A 16,335-nucleotide genomic window follows, 5' to 3' on the forward strand; every position below is an offset into this window, starting at 1 on the left:
CTTATGATTAACATGGTTTTATGCCTAAGCGCTCTACGACGACAAACCTGCTGGCGTTTACGTCTAAGGTGCAAGACAGTTTTGCTTCAGGATTCCAAAAAGACGCCATCTACACCGACCTGTCAGCCGCTTTCGACAAAGTGAACCATGACGTAGCTATCGCCAAACTCGATCGTATTGGTTTTTGTGGGTCTCTACTGGGATGGTTTTGCAACTACCTGGTAGGTCGGAAACTTATTGTCCGAATGGCAGAATCCTTCTCTAACCAGTTTTTTGCAACCTCTGGAGTGCCTCAAGGGAGCCATTTAGGACCAATACTGTTCTTGATTTATTTCAACGACGTGCTGTTGCTCCTCGATGGACCAAAATTTGCTTACGCAGACGACCTGAAGTTGTTTTGTCCTATCTCCGGCCCTGACGATGCCAAGTTCCTGCAGGACCAGTCCAACCTCTTCGCCTCCTGATGCGATGTCAATTGTCTGCCTTTGAATCGTCGTAAATGCGCAGCAATTTCTTTTTCCCGTAAGCGGCTTCCATCGCTTTATGAGATTCGCCCTTCGACACCTGAGCTGGCAAGACCCGTTTCGACTTCCCAGCTACGAGAGCCGCTGTCGCCTAATCGACATCGACACGCTGCAAGCCTTCATCCAGAACTGATTGCCCCGCACTGTTGGAAGGTCTTCAACTCAACATACGACCACGTGGTTTGAGAAATCGTGATTTACAGCTCTACGTCCCTCTTCGGTTGAATAATTATGGGGCTAACACAGCACTTATTGGTGTAATCAAGACATTCAACCGCTACTCCGAACATTTTGATTTTAACGTTTCGAGGGATGCATTCCGAAGAAAAATCCTTAAAGCTTTAAGTTCTGGTAGACCATTGAATTTGTAGTGTTTTTAATTTTTTTTTTTTTCATTAGGATCAATATGTTGATGTACAATAAATAATAATAATAGTAAATAAACTAAGATCTTATCAAAGAAAGATGAAGTTCACTGAGATCCTGTAGGTGTGTGTTCGTTTAAAAAAAAGGCGTGACGAATCCTCTGTTTAGGAAAAGGTTTTCTTTTAATGAAACTTCTACCGATTGTCAATTGGGAAATTTTGTAAGGGGATTGAGACTTCCGCTGATAGTAATTATTAATGCGGGTTGAGTTCTTTACCTAAGGAGAATTGTAGATCTAGAATTAGACTTCCGCGAACAGTGAACACATCAGACTGCCTTTCATGGAAAAGTGATACATGGGATAGAGCCTTCTGCTGGTAGAGCTTATAAAAGCGCTTTGAGACCTTAAAGAAACATTGCAACATCGAAATGAGACTTCTAACGATCGTAGATATTGAATGGATTGAGACTGCTGCTAATGGAGCAATGTTACGTCAAAGCTTTTCCTGTAGCAGGCCTGTAATCAAGGAAAGTTTTTACTTAAAAACGAGACATTTGCCGATACTAAACGATAGATGCATCGAGATTCCTGCTTGTTACAGATGGTTGAGACTTCCGCGGACAGTGCTCGTTCAAACGAATTGAGATCTTTGCTTAAGGAATAAATATTGTGATTTCTTGATGAAATTCCTTCCGATAATAAATGTTAGAGGTACTGAGATTTCCGCTTATAAATAACTAGCTGATTTTACCCGGCCTTGCTTGGGTTCATTTAAAATATATATCAAGATGAGTCGTCGACTGCTAGAAATTATAGAAGCTTTGAATTCATAATAATAAAAAATTTGACCCATGTTTGGTCAAGTTAACTTTGTAAATTTTGTACATCTTTTTAAAGCTTTGATTGAGACTATTAACTGCGTTTATCGTTTTCATAATATTGAAAAACTCATAGTTATGAGGTGACAATTTCCTATGTATGCTTATTCATCATATCACGAAAAACATGTTAACCCACCCTTTTTTATGGAGATTTAATAGATTTAGCCTTATTTTTTATCTTCAAATATAAAAACTGATATTTTGTATCTTTCCCCTTTCCCATCTAATGAAAATCTCTACTGGAGTTTATACTACATTTCAAGATAGGTGATCTCCCCGTACAATAGTATATTTACGTTTGATTTACTTAGAAATTTCTAAATAGACTTCTGAACCTTGTTGAAGACTCACTTTGAATGTCACCAATTGTATGTGTCCTTTTTTTCGCAGTTTGATTTCACACTGTTTTATGATATTTTTCCTGAATGTTGAAAGGTCCACTAAAAGTTTTTTGAAGTTATCAAACACAAAACATGTAGGAACCAAAATCGTTCATTTTATAACTTTCAAAGGTGATGGGAAATATTAGATAAACATGAGATATCAAAGAAAGTAAGAACATTAGCCGTAAATATAATAAATTTCTCGAAAAACATTCAACGGCTCACCGTAAAGAACTTGAACTCGCAATTTCCGCTTGTCCGCACTTCATGTTTCTCTAATACTTCCCATTACCTTTGAAAATGTGATCATGTTCAGGTATGAAGATGTACCAAGACAAATTCAAAACATAAGATTTCATTTGATAATGGTTTGAAAAATCTGAGATCTATTTCAATTTGTCTATTCTTGGACACAATTATCCCATTCATTATTGAAAGGACTTGAAGAGTTGTCAATTTAACATCTCTTAGGTATCATTCGATTTAGGTTTTTTTAATGAATTTTTACCAATGAAATTGAATGGTATAAATCTAAAACCTCAGATTTTATTACACAAAGTTTCATGCGTTGGATTTGTTTTTTTTTTTCAGATAATGCATGCACAATTTTTTACCCCCCATTTATATTCCTTAACGGCTATCAAAGCTATGAATTTGCAGTCTTCAGCTTATAACTCTGAATTCGAAAACTTTTTCTTTCTCTATGAGGATTTCCAATAATATGAAAATGGTTGGTTTTTAGAAGCTGGAATTTATAAAAAAAAAAACGGTCGTTAGTCTTTGAAAACCACTGTTTTCATCAATATATTCGTAACATTCGAGTGGTATTTTTACATCCAAAATGTAGGCTCTTTATTTCATCCAAGAACCACGTGCTTGTGACCCGTGCTACGAACAGTAGAAAGAAAACAGCCCGCCAAAAATTTCGCAATGAATTTTTCTATCATCAGCAGGCTTTGATTAGCTATCCAGTACACGTGAAATCTGGATGGTCGTTTGCGTTTCTAATGCCCAGCCCATGGTGATGGTGAAAACAACCCCGCCAAAGGATACGAAAAACGGTTGGCAAAATGGGTGCCATGACTTTTGATTCGTGTGAATAAAAACGAAAGTTGTATGGGAGGGTCCCTTTTCTTAGGTGGGAGAGGCTCAAAACTATTACTAAAACCTGACCATGGTCCAAACACATAACTGTACCAAATTTCAGTCTGATCGGTGAGGCGGTGTGGATTTGTATAAGGTGCATACAAACATATATTGTCCAACTCATCTTTATATATTAGACTAAGAAATATGGATCTTCTGCTACAGGAAAAAATGTAACATGGAAATGAAGCTTCTGTCGATAGTTAATGTTAGATAAACCAAGACTTCTGTTCATTGCCATTTGATAAATGTGCTTTAGACCGCTGCAAAAAATTACTTTTGGTTCCCATATGTTTTTTTGATGCCTTTTGCCTGATGCCACCAAGCATCAGTGTAAAATTTGAGATGATTTGGTTGATTCCTGAGTTACCGCAACGCGTTTCAATTTTGTATGGAAATTTGTATGGAAGAAAAAACTTTTGCACATAAAATCATGCAAAAAATTCAAATAAACTTTAAATGAAGTTGGTTATTGATTTTCGGATTTGATTATTCTTAAGTTTCATTTTTTGCTAACATGATCAGCAGCTAAACATTTCATGAAAAAGGTTATAACCATTTCAAAATAGAAAGTCAGAATCCATAGAAAAGTATTTAAAAATGGAAGACTTTGCTAGCTAAAGTTTTTAATAATTTCAGGAAATATTTATGCAAAGCTTATATAAATCAATAAGTTCCCTAGCTATGCAAAGCAATTTTTAAGATTTTTTTTCTCATTCTACGATTTCACAGCTTTCAAATAAGCAGTCAAAAACGCTAAAATTTAAAAAATTAATTTTGAAAACAAAAATTTTATATAACATCGAATGTCCTTTCTGAGGTACAATTGAAATGTATTGCAAGATTCAAGGAATATTTTTCATCCTAAGTTATATTTTTTGGAACTTTCAGAACTTCTCTGGCGATTTTTGAATGAAAATATTTGTTTTCCCATACAAATTTCCATACAAAATTAAAACTAGTTCCGCTAATACAGGCCTGGATGGATCGCTTCCAAAGATTTTATTGCTATTTCTGGCAGCAAAAACAACCAAGAAAAGTTATGGGAGGTCGAGAATTTAATATTTCCATACAAAGCTTGTAGCGGTCTAATGTGCTTGTTCAATTTACTGGCTCTTTTGCTCATACAAGATGGATAAATCAAATAAAGTTGATTGACACTTCTGCTGATGGCTCTTTTGAATAAGTATTGAGACTTCTGCTAGTACTAGTTGAGACTGCCATTTGAATCAAGTGAAGTTGTTATTTTAAAATGTGACCTCTGCCGATATTAAACAAGTGATTCATCTAAACTACTGCTTGTTCCAGATGATTGAGACATCCGCGAATAGTGCTTGATGAAGCGAATTGAGACCTCTGCTTAGTAAATTTTGTGATTTATAAAATGTTAGTCGATAGTAGATGTTAGATGGATTGAGATTACCGCTTAAAAATTTCTTATAAATACGAATCTTCTGCTACAGGAAAAATGTAACATTGAAATCTTCTTATATATAAAAATGGAAGCATATATATGTGCGAACACGAACATCCGATTTGCATGCAATTTTTTTTTTGTTGTGTTCGTTTTCCTGCTGAGCAGGACACAACGGATAGATAATTTCGAACATGTTTTTGAGGAATTTGATAAGTATTTTTAGTTTTTATTTGTATCAAATAAAAGTCATGGCACCCAATTTCCAATTTTTTTTTTTTCATTCAAATCACCCAGAGTAGGGAGGCGCCAAAAGCAATCAAAGCTTACGAATGCTCATCCATCTCTATGTAGGAAAATTCGGCGCTCATTTTCATTGCCACTGTACTCTTCACGTGGCGCCTGTAAAATGTACACTTGGATGTGTTTGCTAATCTTCCTTACGGGGTGAAAAAACGCTATTATGTGTATAGCACCAAACCGAATAGCGACAGTAGGACTAGCGACGCTTTTTTACTAGCGAGATTTCTGTCATTCGCAGGTTTGTTTTTCTTTTTTAAGTCCAGTAGGCGATTTCGATGTAGTACTCGAACAATGTTTATGTTATTTATTGTATATTTTCCGTAGGGCATCAATCGCATGCTCCAGGTCTCCTAGGAAACTTGCGGTGCGTCGTTATTATTTTCAACGTCGCGACGTATGCGACGTGTCGCTAGTAGGCAAAGCTGCTATGATTATTAGCGCTCATATTTTGGATTTTTTCTGTATGCATAATATTAGCTAGAAAGAAGCATATCGCATTTTTGCTTCAGAATCGAGGTAACTCATATATTTTTTCATCTGATCATCAAAGCTTACCAGATTGCCAATTTTACCCGGGAATGTGTGGACATTTTATGTACATTTTGAGAAAGGTCCGGTCCGATCCGGGTGCCCAAATGTCGTTGAAAAAATCCCTGATTTTGCGAGGTTCGTCCAATTTAATTGCAAAATTAAACAAAAACTTTAATCTAATTTTTACTCAAGAAGAATATTATCCAACGGTATGACTGCAAAATACTTAACATACTCTTCATTGTTTTGGTAACGATGATACATTCCATTAAAAAATCTTCTCATTATATTTATGGCAACATCGCGAGAAGGTATTATTTGAATCTAATAAGTATAGGCAAACTTAAATTGATTTAATTGGTTTTTTATGAATTAATCCGAATGTATCCAGTTAGTTTGAGTATGGAATGCCATCAATTTTGTGATTTCAATTGGATAATTAGAAAACGTTAGAAAAACTCCTCTTCTCCCTTCCATGCTTAGATACTTAAAAACTGAACGGAATTTAGAATATAAATAACTAGATCCAACACTCAGTATTAGATGTCAGTAACAGGCATTTTATTCAATAACATCTTCGAACACAAGAAGCTTGGAAAATGAAAACTTTAGTCTCAAAGAAAATTTAAACCAAGATCTAAAACAAATAAAGAATGTTTAAAAACCAGATATTAGAATTTAGAACTAAGAAAAAAAAAACAAAATGACATTTTTAATAATATGTACTCATAAACATTTTCTACACTCTAATTTTAAAAATGTTTCGTTTCATGTTTTGAAATTAAGATCACAATAAAAATCAAACTATTGAATAATCGTTAAAAAATGATTTCGCATATTGCTTAAGCCTAAATTAAAGTCTATAAATGATGTAAATACTATAAAAGCGCATTCTTCGAATTGAAACAGCGATTTCAAGTATGAAACAGGAGTTACTTTTATTTTCTACGTAAAATGAGAGTTTTCAATGCCATTTTGCAAAAAAAAATTCTATACCCCTTTTATTTGAAGATGCTGTGAATCAGAACTCGATGAATATTGTTTATGTTCTACCTTTATTTGACCAGAACTACATCAATCATGTTTTGATAAATATTATTAAAAGATCATATAATTCAGGGTAGATAATTGAATGCAATTCAGGTAACAGATATCGAAAAATAGAATGTAATTTTGAATTTGTTAAAAAAAATTAAAACAAATTGAAATTTGCATACCATGAGAAAAAATGTTTGGAAACACAGCAAATAGAGAAGTGCCATTTCTGCAAATTTGGTATACGGTGAAGAATACTTCTAATATGAATTTGACAAAAAAAAAGACAATTGACGAAAACTGCATGAAATGGTGACACATTTCAACAAATCATATTTTGGCTTATCTTGGGGTAAATCGAAAATGGACGTAACAATGGATAGAATTCTCTGTAAACGAAGAAAAAAAATGTAAAACGGCAGAAATTCATTTTCAAGTTTATCCAGGAAGATATTCGCTTTCAGCTTTTGCGGGTGATTGAAAAACCATAAATTCTTAGTAATAATAATGACTGGTTGGGGTACCTGTTATCAGAATACTATCCAATATTAGATTTGGTATTGAATCAATTGAATTATCCAAGGTTTTTGAGACTATTTGTTCAAGCCGGCTGCAAATTGTAAATCTTTAAGCTCCCTCGTATTTTTCACAACGAGGTAGAATAATCTTTATGGGTTAAATTCCTATAAAAAAAGGAATAAAAAAGTATTTTTCACATGTTTGCAGCCCATTGACTGATCCAAACTTCAAATAATCACATAAAACACGTCTGGCAAAGATATTCCTAAGATTTTTTAATAAGATCCAAAGCTAGATTATGACCTTACGCACCGGGAAATTATTCTTTCTCATGAAGATCCCTTCCAATTTTTTTTCTTGGGGCATTAATTCTGGCATTACTAAGCAAAAATATAAAGTTAACATCCATTACATCCTCTGTAAATGGGTTCAGTACACTGACTAGCAGTTTTGTATTCTTCCTAATCCTTTTTATAGAATAGTTATGATGTTTGGAGTCAATCAGAGCTGCAAACATGTGAAAGATTCGAAGGAACTTGAAGATTTACGATTGTTTAATCGACGAGAACAAAAAGTCACATAAACCTCAATTGAAGTCTAAATTGACTCAATGCCAAACCAAATATTTGATACTTTTTTGATAACAAGTACCCCAACCAGTTATTATTATTATTAATTTTCGGTTTTTCAATCATTATTCTCGATGTTTTCATAAATAAATAGGAATGCTCGTATAGAAATTTTCACCCCAAAATTTGTATTTTTCAATTTAATCAGTTAATGAGGATAGAATTGAGCTATTTTATGGTAAAACAAGTATAATTTTAAAAGATCTTTCAAATGGTCTCATTGATTTTGTGATATTCAATTTCTAATGAGAATAAACCTCACTGTCTACCACTGTCTATGAAAGCTTTCACTACTCATAAATTTCAATACCGTTTGAGTCTGCCGCTTAAAGAATATTGTTTAAGAAATGACCAAACGGATAGAGTAGAGTGGAATTAAGAAGAAAAAATTATTGAAAAATGAAAAATACTAACAATCGGTTGACACCAAGAGAAAAAACAGTGTTTGAACTAGCCAAATTGAAATTCGTTATGTTCAAACATGGAGTTCTATTTTTCGTATTCAAAGAACTGACAAAAGTAGATAATTTTTGCCAAAATTTCTGACAAAACTGTTCTTTGATTTTATCCATTTTTTAGTTCAACAGTTCTTTGTAAGCGAACCATTCTCAACGTATTCATGACCAGAAGCCTCATTGAGAAGCCACGAGCCATCTATGTTATCAAGTGATAGTCGAAATGATGACTTTGCCCATCAACAGACAGGTGACCTCACCACTGACTGACTAAAATTTTTTTAGGAATATTCCATGAGTCTGCCTAATCAAGCAATAAATCTTCTAACTGATGATGCCAAATTCTTGATATAGCTGATGAACCAGACATCTGTTGTGATCATCGGTGACAATCCCCTAATATAAATATTAAAAAAAAAAAATGAGCCGCTTAAATTAAGCGAAAGCTGTCGCGGAAATTGAGCTACACGATTTTTACTCATCGATTTCATTTAATACATTTTTAATACACTTCCCACATGCAGTTTTGTAGGTTTCAAACGATTTTACCGATGAGAAATCATTAAAGTAATTTAAACGCCATTTTGGATACCATATTTGGCATGCTTCATTGGATCAGCTCGCATAACAGAATAACAAGTTTGTGGTGATTTATGATAATCGCTAGAAAATTCAAATTTCCATCAGAAAACGCTTCAACTATTTAGGATATAGTCAAAGGTCAACAAAAAATATTTATTCAAAAACAATTTAGACATCAGTTCAGTAATCTTCGACTGACGTAAGCAACATTTTTCCGCTCATTGCTTCGCAAACGAAAAGTGTGCAAACATACGCCATTTTTTTCGTCCTCTAACATTATCAGTTCCGATCGATCAAAACTGACCTGTCTTGTTTTCGAGCCGGGGCCTGCCTAACAAAATTCCACCTTGGCCACGGCCAACCAACGACAGCGCTGCAAATAGCTCGAGCGTAAGTATTTTCGGCCGCGTATTTCAGCTTTATGGGTCTAAAAGCGGTTTGCCATTTTTGCCGGCTTCCTCAATAGGGTGGTGAGCAATTTTTGGATTAATTACGGTTGATATCACCTGAACGCTTTCGAAGTGTAAAGCTCTTTAAACTCTAAAAAAAGATCACTCGAGACCACGAACAAATTTTTTTTATCTGAACCACCCTCAACGAGGCATGACGTTCGACTACAAATACTCGTCTCGCTTTAAGCCCCTGTACTGTATAAATAAAAAAAATAGATTTCTTACCTCTAACAAACCGGAGAAGAGGGAAAACTTTAAAACAGATCCAAACAGGTTAAGATTGGTCAGTTAGCAGCGGCCTCAAATAACCGGCTCCAAACCTAACTCAAGTCAAACTGCGATAGGAGGACTAGGCATAAGCACTATTTTGGGCGCTTTTCGAAACCACAACGTGGTCCTAATTTTTGATAGTTTCCGACCTTCGAACGATACATTATTCATGGGTTGGGTAGGCGTTACTTTTTGCGGGGTCATTTCATCACAATCATGCGAAATAATAAGTGGAAGGAGAAATTTAGGTGGTCATGGTTTGGTTTTTGGAGGTCCCTCGACGTGCGCACCTTTTAATAGGAGAGAGAGGCCAGAAAAAAACCGACATCCACCGAAATAAAACTATACGCATCGTCATCACAGGCAAACAGCGCTCTCTATGAGGTACTGAACAACGTTTCTCGGACGAAGCTGGTTAAAATTTATGCCAGCCAAAAGTCTCACAGGTCATTGGCCGAAATTGATGTAGGGCATTATTTCATTTTCGGCTGTTTTTTTTCTCGTGGTAGTGACTTCATGAGCACAAACCACTTAACCATGCAACATACTTTTGGTCACTTTGTTTGCGATTTTGGAACTACCTACCTCACGCCTATAGAGAGATGTGAGAGTAAAGAGCGTCGTTTGAATAGTGTATGCATAAGTAAATTCGAGCTGACATAGTTTTCTTTCGCGGCATTCGCTTGAGAATCAAATCTGAAAATTTTTTAAGAGGTTTAAAACAATAATGAGTCAGAATCGAAAAGTAACGAATGATAGAATATACAGCCAGATGATTGGTGTTCAGAAGCCGAAAATTTAAATTTCCAGAAAAAACGGTACAGATTAAACTATCAGGATTTTGATCAAAGCTGGGAAACCCGACGTTCGAAAAAAGAAGTTTAGAAATCTAATATGTAAATTCATAAACGCCTCTTCAACATTATACATAATTAACATATTTGCCGAGTCGAGTCGATTGTGATTTCACATATATGGACTCAGATGAATCAACTCTACGAATGTATGGAAAAGGCTAATATGAAAACAGGGATTCATGAAAGAAAATAATCAACGAAAATGGTTTAATTTGTAAACAACTCATTCAATTTTTTTTTTAAGAACTTTTGATGGATTTTTGAGTACACCCTTAGAGGAGGTTGCTGGAATCCAATGCAAACCTCTGTGCCGAAAATGCACTGAAAAACATTTCATGGGATTTTCATCCTATTAGACAATTTATCCCAACAAAAAAAAAATATAGTGAGAATCGAACTCACTGCAACATCTCATCTCGGCTTGCCAATCCGACATTTCGCTCAGTTCACCATCTGAGTCATTTAAGAAACGAAGGTTTGTTGTCATAGTTTTTCTGTTACTGCCGATATCCAAAAAAAACCCTTAGTCGTCTGCCGTTTGGCCTGTGTTTTTTTTAATCATCCTTTGACTCTGATGGGGAAGGGATGAGAATGGTAGGGGAATGGGGTGGAAATGAGAAACTAGGATCTGTTTTCTATTGCCGACCATGAGCGCACGGTACATCATTCGACAATATTCTTGCTGACTGATTGTTTCCATCCTGCTTTGTCTTTTGTTAGGATATAGGATATGTTTTAATTGGTTTCTTTCAGACATATGCAATGCGGTTGCGCTGGAAGGACAATGCCAGTTAAAAGAAAGCTTGTTAATGCCGGTCCGGCATAGAGTCTTATACCAATAATTCCACCTCCAAGAAAATTCATTATTGGAGTGTCACCCATCTTTCAATAAAAATTTTTTTCTACAGCGCTCGCATGTTCGCAATACCGATGACGGTAGGTGGTAATATCAGCCAGAAAATGATCGGATTTTTGTTCTGAGTGTCATGTCAGTGTGATCAGTCTTTAAACCATTTTTTTTCACTTTTGTTGAAATTGTTCCACAAATGACACAATTGGATTTAGTTGCCCTATTTTGAACTTTTTAAGCGGCATTTAAAGAAAACACAATTTTCTCAAAAATGGACGGAAGTTTTATGTTTTAAAGGAAATCCATTTATAGTCAATCATCTTATCTGGTTTTGGTTGTATTGAAACAAAGTTTTGGTGATGTCAAGCTAATAATGGAACCTCAATGTCGAAAGTGTTCTATTGTTGGACCCTTCAAAAATTTTCCGGGTTTTCCATTGATTATTTTTTATTTTAGGAAAAAAGGTAGTACGATCCATATTCATCAGTATTTTCAAAGTATTTTCCCTTTAAACTTTGGCTTGGACAGTTAAATTATGGGATTTTCCTTTATCTACTCTAATTTCTCAAAATGCGCCCCACTAATTAAGCTGTCTGATTTACGAGTGCTGAGGAGGTACATTTTTAAAAACGATGAAAATTTTATAAGAATGACTTTTATGGCAAAAAGCGGTATGGTAGGATTCTGCAAGAACAATAGTCATTGCGTATATCTCAACCCCAAGCTAGTACAGTGAATTACAGACCCAGTTCATTTTTGGCAATATTCGATTTTTGCAACATTCGATTTTTGCGACACCCGAACGGTTTTTAGAAACAACATTACCTTATAGTTTTCGCTATAACAGGACCAATGTTTTTGCGTTCTTGCATATTCATAAAATACAACAAAAGATACAAAAATTAAAATAAAATAATAAGTTCTCAAAAATAAAAAATAAATTTTTTTTTTGTTTCGATTATAGTCGTTTTACCATCATTATGGCATTCGCGACTTTATCAACGTTGCAGTTGGCGGATCGTCATTGAAAAACTATCCGGTACAACTGCGTTCGATGTTTAATCTTGGGCTTGAACTCGCGGACATCGGCTCAGGAGGCAACAGACTTGCCAACTGAGCTATATCACAAGCCCATAAAAAATAAAATGATTATTTCATAAAATAAACAAATTCAAACAAAAGCCTTAAAAAGATAAAAAAATTAAAAAAATTATGAAGAATGACAAAAATAGCAAATATGACATAAAAATAAGAATTAAAAATAAAACAACAAATGTGCTAAATGCATCTTAAACATGATTAAAATAAAATTAAAAATGACTAAAAATGGTCGAAAGTTGACTAAAAATTACGGCTTTTGATAACTTTGTGTAGAAATAAGAGAAGAAAAACCGTTCGATTTTGGCAACATTAGGTTTTGGCTACACAAAATGTGTGGACATGTTGCCAAAATTGAATGGAGTCTGTATTTACAATTTTCGGCATTTTAGAACCAAAGTAGGTAGGGCCGTAGGAAGAACCGATCCATGGGGGGAGAGGGTTCTGGTGACTAATTTTAATCTATGATTTTTTGCCCAACAACACATGAATAAATAAAATAAACAAATTATGTTCGAAACTATATGATTATTCATTTTTAAGCACTCACTCATTAATAGTTTTTGTATGAAATCGTAACTTTAAAGAAGACACGAAAAGGTAAAGTGTCTTTAATAAAACCTTAAAAAAGTAACTTTAAAAAAGTGCTCCTTAGCCTAAAGGGTGAGCTATTTTTTTTTAATGAAACCTTCAGAAACAAAATATGAAATTTTCTTTCATCGATGGTAAAAATTTTTGAATTTGTTTAAAAGTCTGGTAGATCAAAGTTATTTGATTTGAGAATAAAATAAGTTCTATTTTGGGTAACCTTCAATTTCTTAAAAAAAATTATTTTATACTTAAATCAAACAAACCTAATCTTTAAAATTCTTTTGCAAATTCCAAGATTCTAACCTTTGATAAAAATAAATAAAATTTTCTAAAAAAAATACACTAAGAGATAAAAAAAATTGTCGGATCAAATTTGCTTGATGCAAACTTTAACTAAACTTATGATTTTAGTTTGAAATTTAGCTTAAAAAACTGCAATATTGATAACAATACAAACAGAAAATAAAGAATTTTCTGCAGATGTTTAAGGTGAATATCAGGTACATGTTTCTATAACAGGAAATATTTTTCATGAAGAATCAATTCCATAATAAAAACCCTGCGAATGATTTTTTTAAATATAATTTGGAATATTTTGCATGAATCAAAACTTAGAAAATTTACTCAAATTCTACTTTATATTTTTTATTTTCAGCTGAATTGTGTGTACAAACTTATTTTGATTAGAAAATTTGCAATCCGGAAATTGAATTGACAAGCAAATTTTTAAGTTCATGTTCTGTTAAATTTTTGAACAATTTTATGTTGATTGAAAAACTTATTCACAAGCTATTTAAATCTTTTTCTGAATTTTAAATCTATATTCTAAAGCTGAATTCAAAATTGAACTTTGAATCTGTTTCCAAATTTCTATACGATTTCTGAAATGTACAAAAAATACAATTTAGGAATCTTAATTTCAGAATAGAATTTCATGAGCCAAGTATTAAAGCCCTCATTCATGAATCTATTATTTAAGTTCTGTAGTGCTGGTGTAATCTCAATTCATAATTTCAATTAATCATTTTTAATCTGTTTTGTGAATCTTATTTAAAATGTGAATTTCAAATTTTGAATCTGAATCTGAGTTTTCAAATTTGGATCGCAATTTAGAAGCTTTTAATGTTTAAATTTTGTGTTAGAATAAAGTTTAAAAACTTTGAAGTTGAATATAAAACAAAATTATTCTTTTTTCCATATTTTGAAAGCTATTGAAAATACATGTAGGTAATTTTCGAAAAACATGATTCAAATTTGATATGAAATGCAAACCCAAATTTGAACCAGGATATCAAAGCAACTTTTCATTCCTAATTTCTTATGATTATTCAAACTGAAAATCAAGAATTCTTAACTTGATACTGAATCAGAAATACGAAAATACGTCGAAATACACTTTTGGTTATGGCAATATGGAACCAGAACCTCCGAATGGGTTTAATTAAAAAAATTAATATTCATAACTGAATTTATATGATAAGGTTGTAAGATTGCCCGGTTTTAACCGGATTGGCCCGGATATTTAACATAAAATTTGGGAAAAGCTTGCTCGGGGTTGTATTAATTTTCATTTTTAAATCAAACTAAAAAAAAACAAATTGTGATGTAATTTTTTTAAGCGTCCAAAATCTTGCAGCAAGTTTCGAAAAAATGATCATAAAAGGTTTTTTTGAGTTTTTGTTTATAAATTTTTTGGTGAGCAATTCCTGGAATTTGACCAAAATTTCCCGGTTTTGCCTGGATTTTGGTCGACATTTTTTCAGGCCTAATTTGCTAGGTTATTATATAAAACCGCCCGGATACGTGCTGAAAAAAAATCTGACAACCTTTTTCTATGGCGAAGTGAGAAAATTTTGAAAAACTGTAGCAGAATTTTCAATTTGGGATGGGTTTTTGAGGTTTTTGCATTAGTTTTTAGTCCAGATAGTTACTCTACACAGTAAATTTTTGCCTCGGTTTCCAGCAAAAAAATTACTGGAAACGTTCAGCAATCTAAATGTTTGCTGGAAACCAGCAATCGGTTTTCGAATTGCTGGATTTTTCAGCAACCGGTTGGGTTCTTGTCATTTTTGCTGAAAAATCAGCAATCGGTTTTCAAATTGCTGGACCATCCAGAAATGGTTCTAGTTTGCTGGAAAATCAGCAATCGAGTTGTCACATTGGAGTTTGTTTATTTTCGTACGCTGATGCAAGGTGAGACTCTATTTTACGAATTTTAAAAATAAAAATAAGAATTAAAAATAAAACAACAAATGTGCTAAATGCATCTTAAACATGATTAAAATAAAATTAAAAATGACTAAAAATGGTCGAAAGTTGACTAAAAATTACGGCTTTTGATAACTTTGTGTAGAAATAAGAGAAGAAAAACCGTTCGATTTTGGCAACATTAGGTTTTGGCTACACAAAATGTGTGGACATGTTGCCAAAATTGAATGGAGTCTGTATTTACAATTTTCGGCATTTTAGAACCAAAGTAGGTAGGGCCGTAGGAAGAACCGATCCATGGGGGGAGAGGGTTCTGGTGACTAATTTTAATCTATGATTTTTTGCCCAACAACACATGAATAAATAAAATAAACAAATTATGTTCGAAACTATATGATTATTCATTTTTAAGCACTCACTCATTAATAGTTTTTGTATGAAATCGTAACTTTAAAGAAGACACGAAAAGGTAAAGTGTCTTTAATAAAACCTTAAAAAAGTAACTTTAAAAAAGTGCTCCTTAGCCTAAAGGGTGAGCTATTTTTTTTTAATGAAACCTTCAGAAACAAAATATGAAATTTTCTTTCATCGATGGTAAAAATTTTTGAATTTGTTTAAAAGTCTGGTAGATCAAAGTTATTTGATTTGAGAATAAAATAAGTTCTATTTTGGGTAACCTTCAATTTCTTAAAAAAAATTATTTTATACTTAAATCAAACAAACCTAATCTTTAAAATTCTTTTGCAAATTCCAAGATTCTAACCTTTGATAAAAATAAATAAAATTTTCTAAAAAAAATACACTAAGAGATAAAAAAAATTGTCGGATCAAATTTGCTTGATGCAAACTTTAACTAAACTTATGATTTTAGTTTGAAATTTAGCTTAAAAAACTGCAATATTGATAACAATACAAACAGAAAATAAAGAATTTTCTGCAGATGTTTAAGGTGAATATCAGGTACATGTTTCTATAACAGGAAATATTTTTCATGAAGAATCAATTCCATAATAAAAACCCTGCGAATGATTTTTTTTAAATATAATTTGGAATATTTTGCATGAATCAAAACTTAGAAAATTAACACAAATTCTACTTTATATTTTTTATTTTCAGCTGAATTGTGTGTACAAACTTATTTTGATTAGAAAATTTGCAATCCGGAAATTGAATTGACAAGCAAATTTTTAAGTTCATGTTCTGTTAAATTTTTGAACAATTTTATGTTGATTGAAAAACT

The 16,335-nt window shown here is 33.0% G+C and overlaps 1 protein-coding gene across 1 annotated transcript in view; it reads right to left on the reverse strand.

Annotated features, from left to right (window-relative positions):
- Positions 1–16,335, reverse strand: part of LOC129744051 (Krueppel homolog 1) — a 111,485-nt gene that overhangs the window by 75,330 nt on the left and 19,820 nt on the right. The window lies entirely within an intron of this gene.

Source organism: Uranotaenia lowii, chromosome 2, assembly GCF_029784155.1.
Source record: "Uranotaenia lowii strain MFRU-FL chromosome 2, ASM2978415v1, whole genome shotgun sequence".
Classification (NCBI taxonomy): Eukaryota; Metazoa; Arthropoda; class Insecta; order Diptera; family Culicidae; genus Uranotaenia; species Uranotaenia lowii.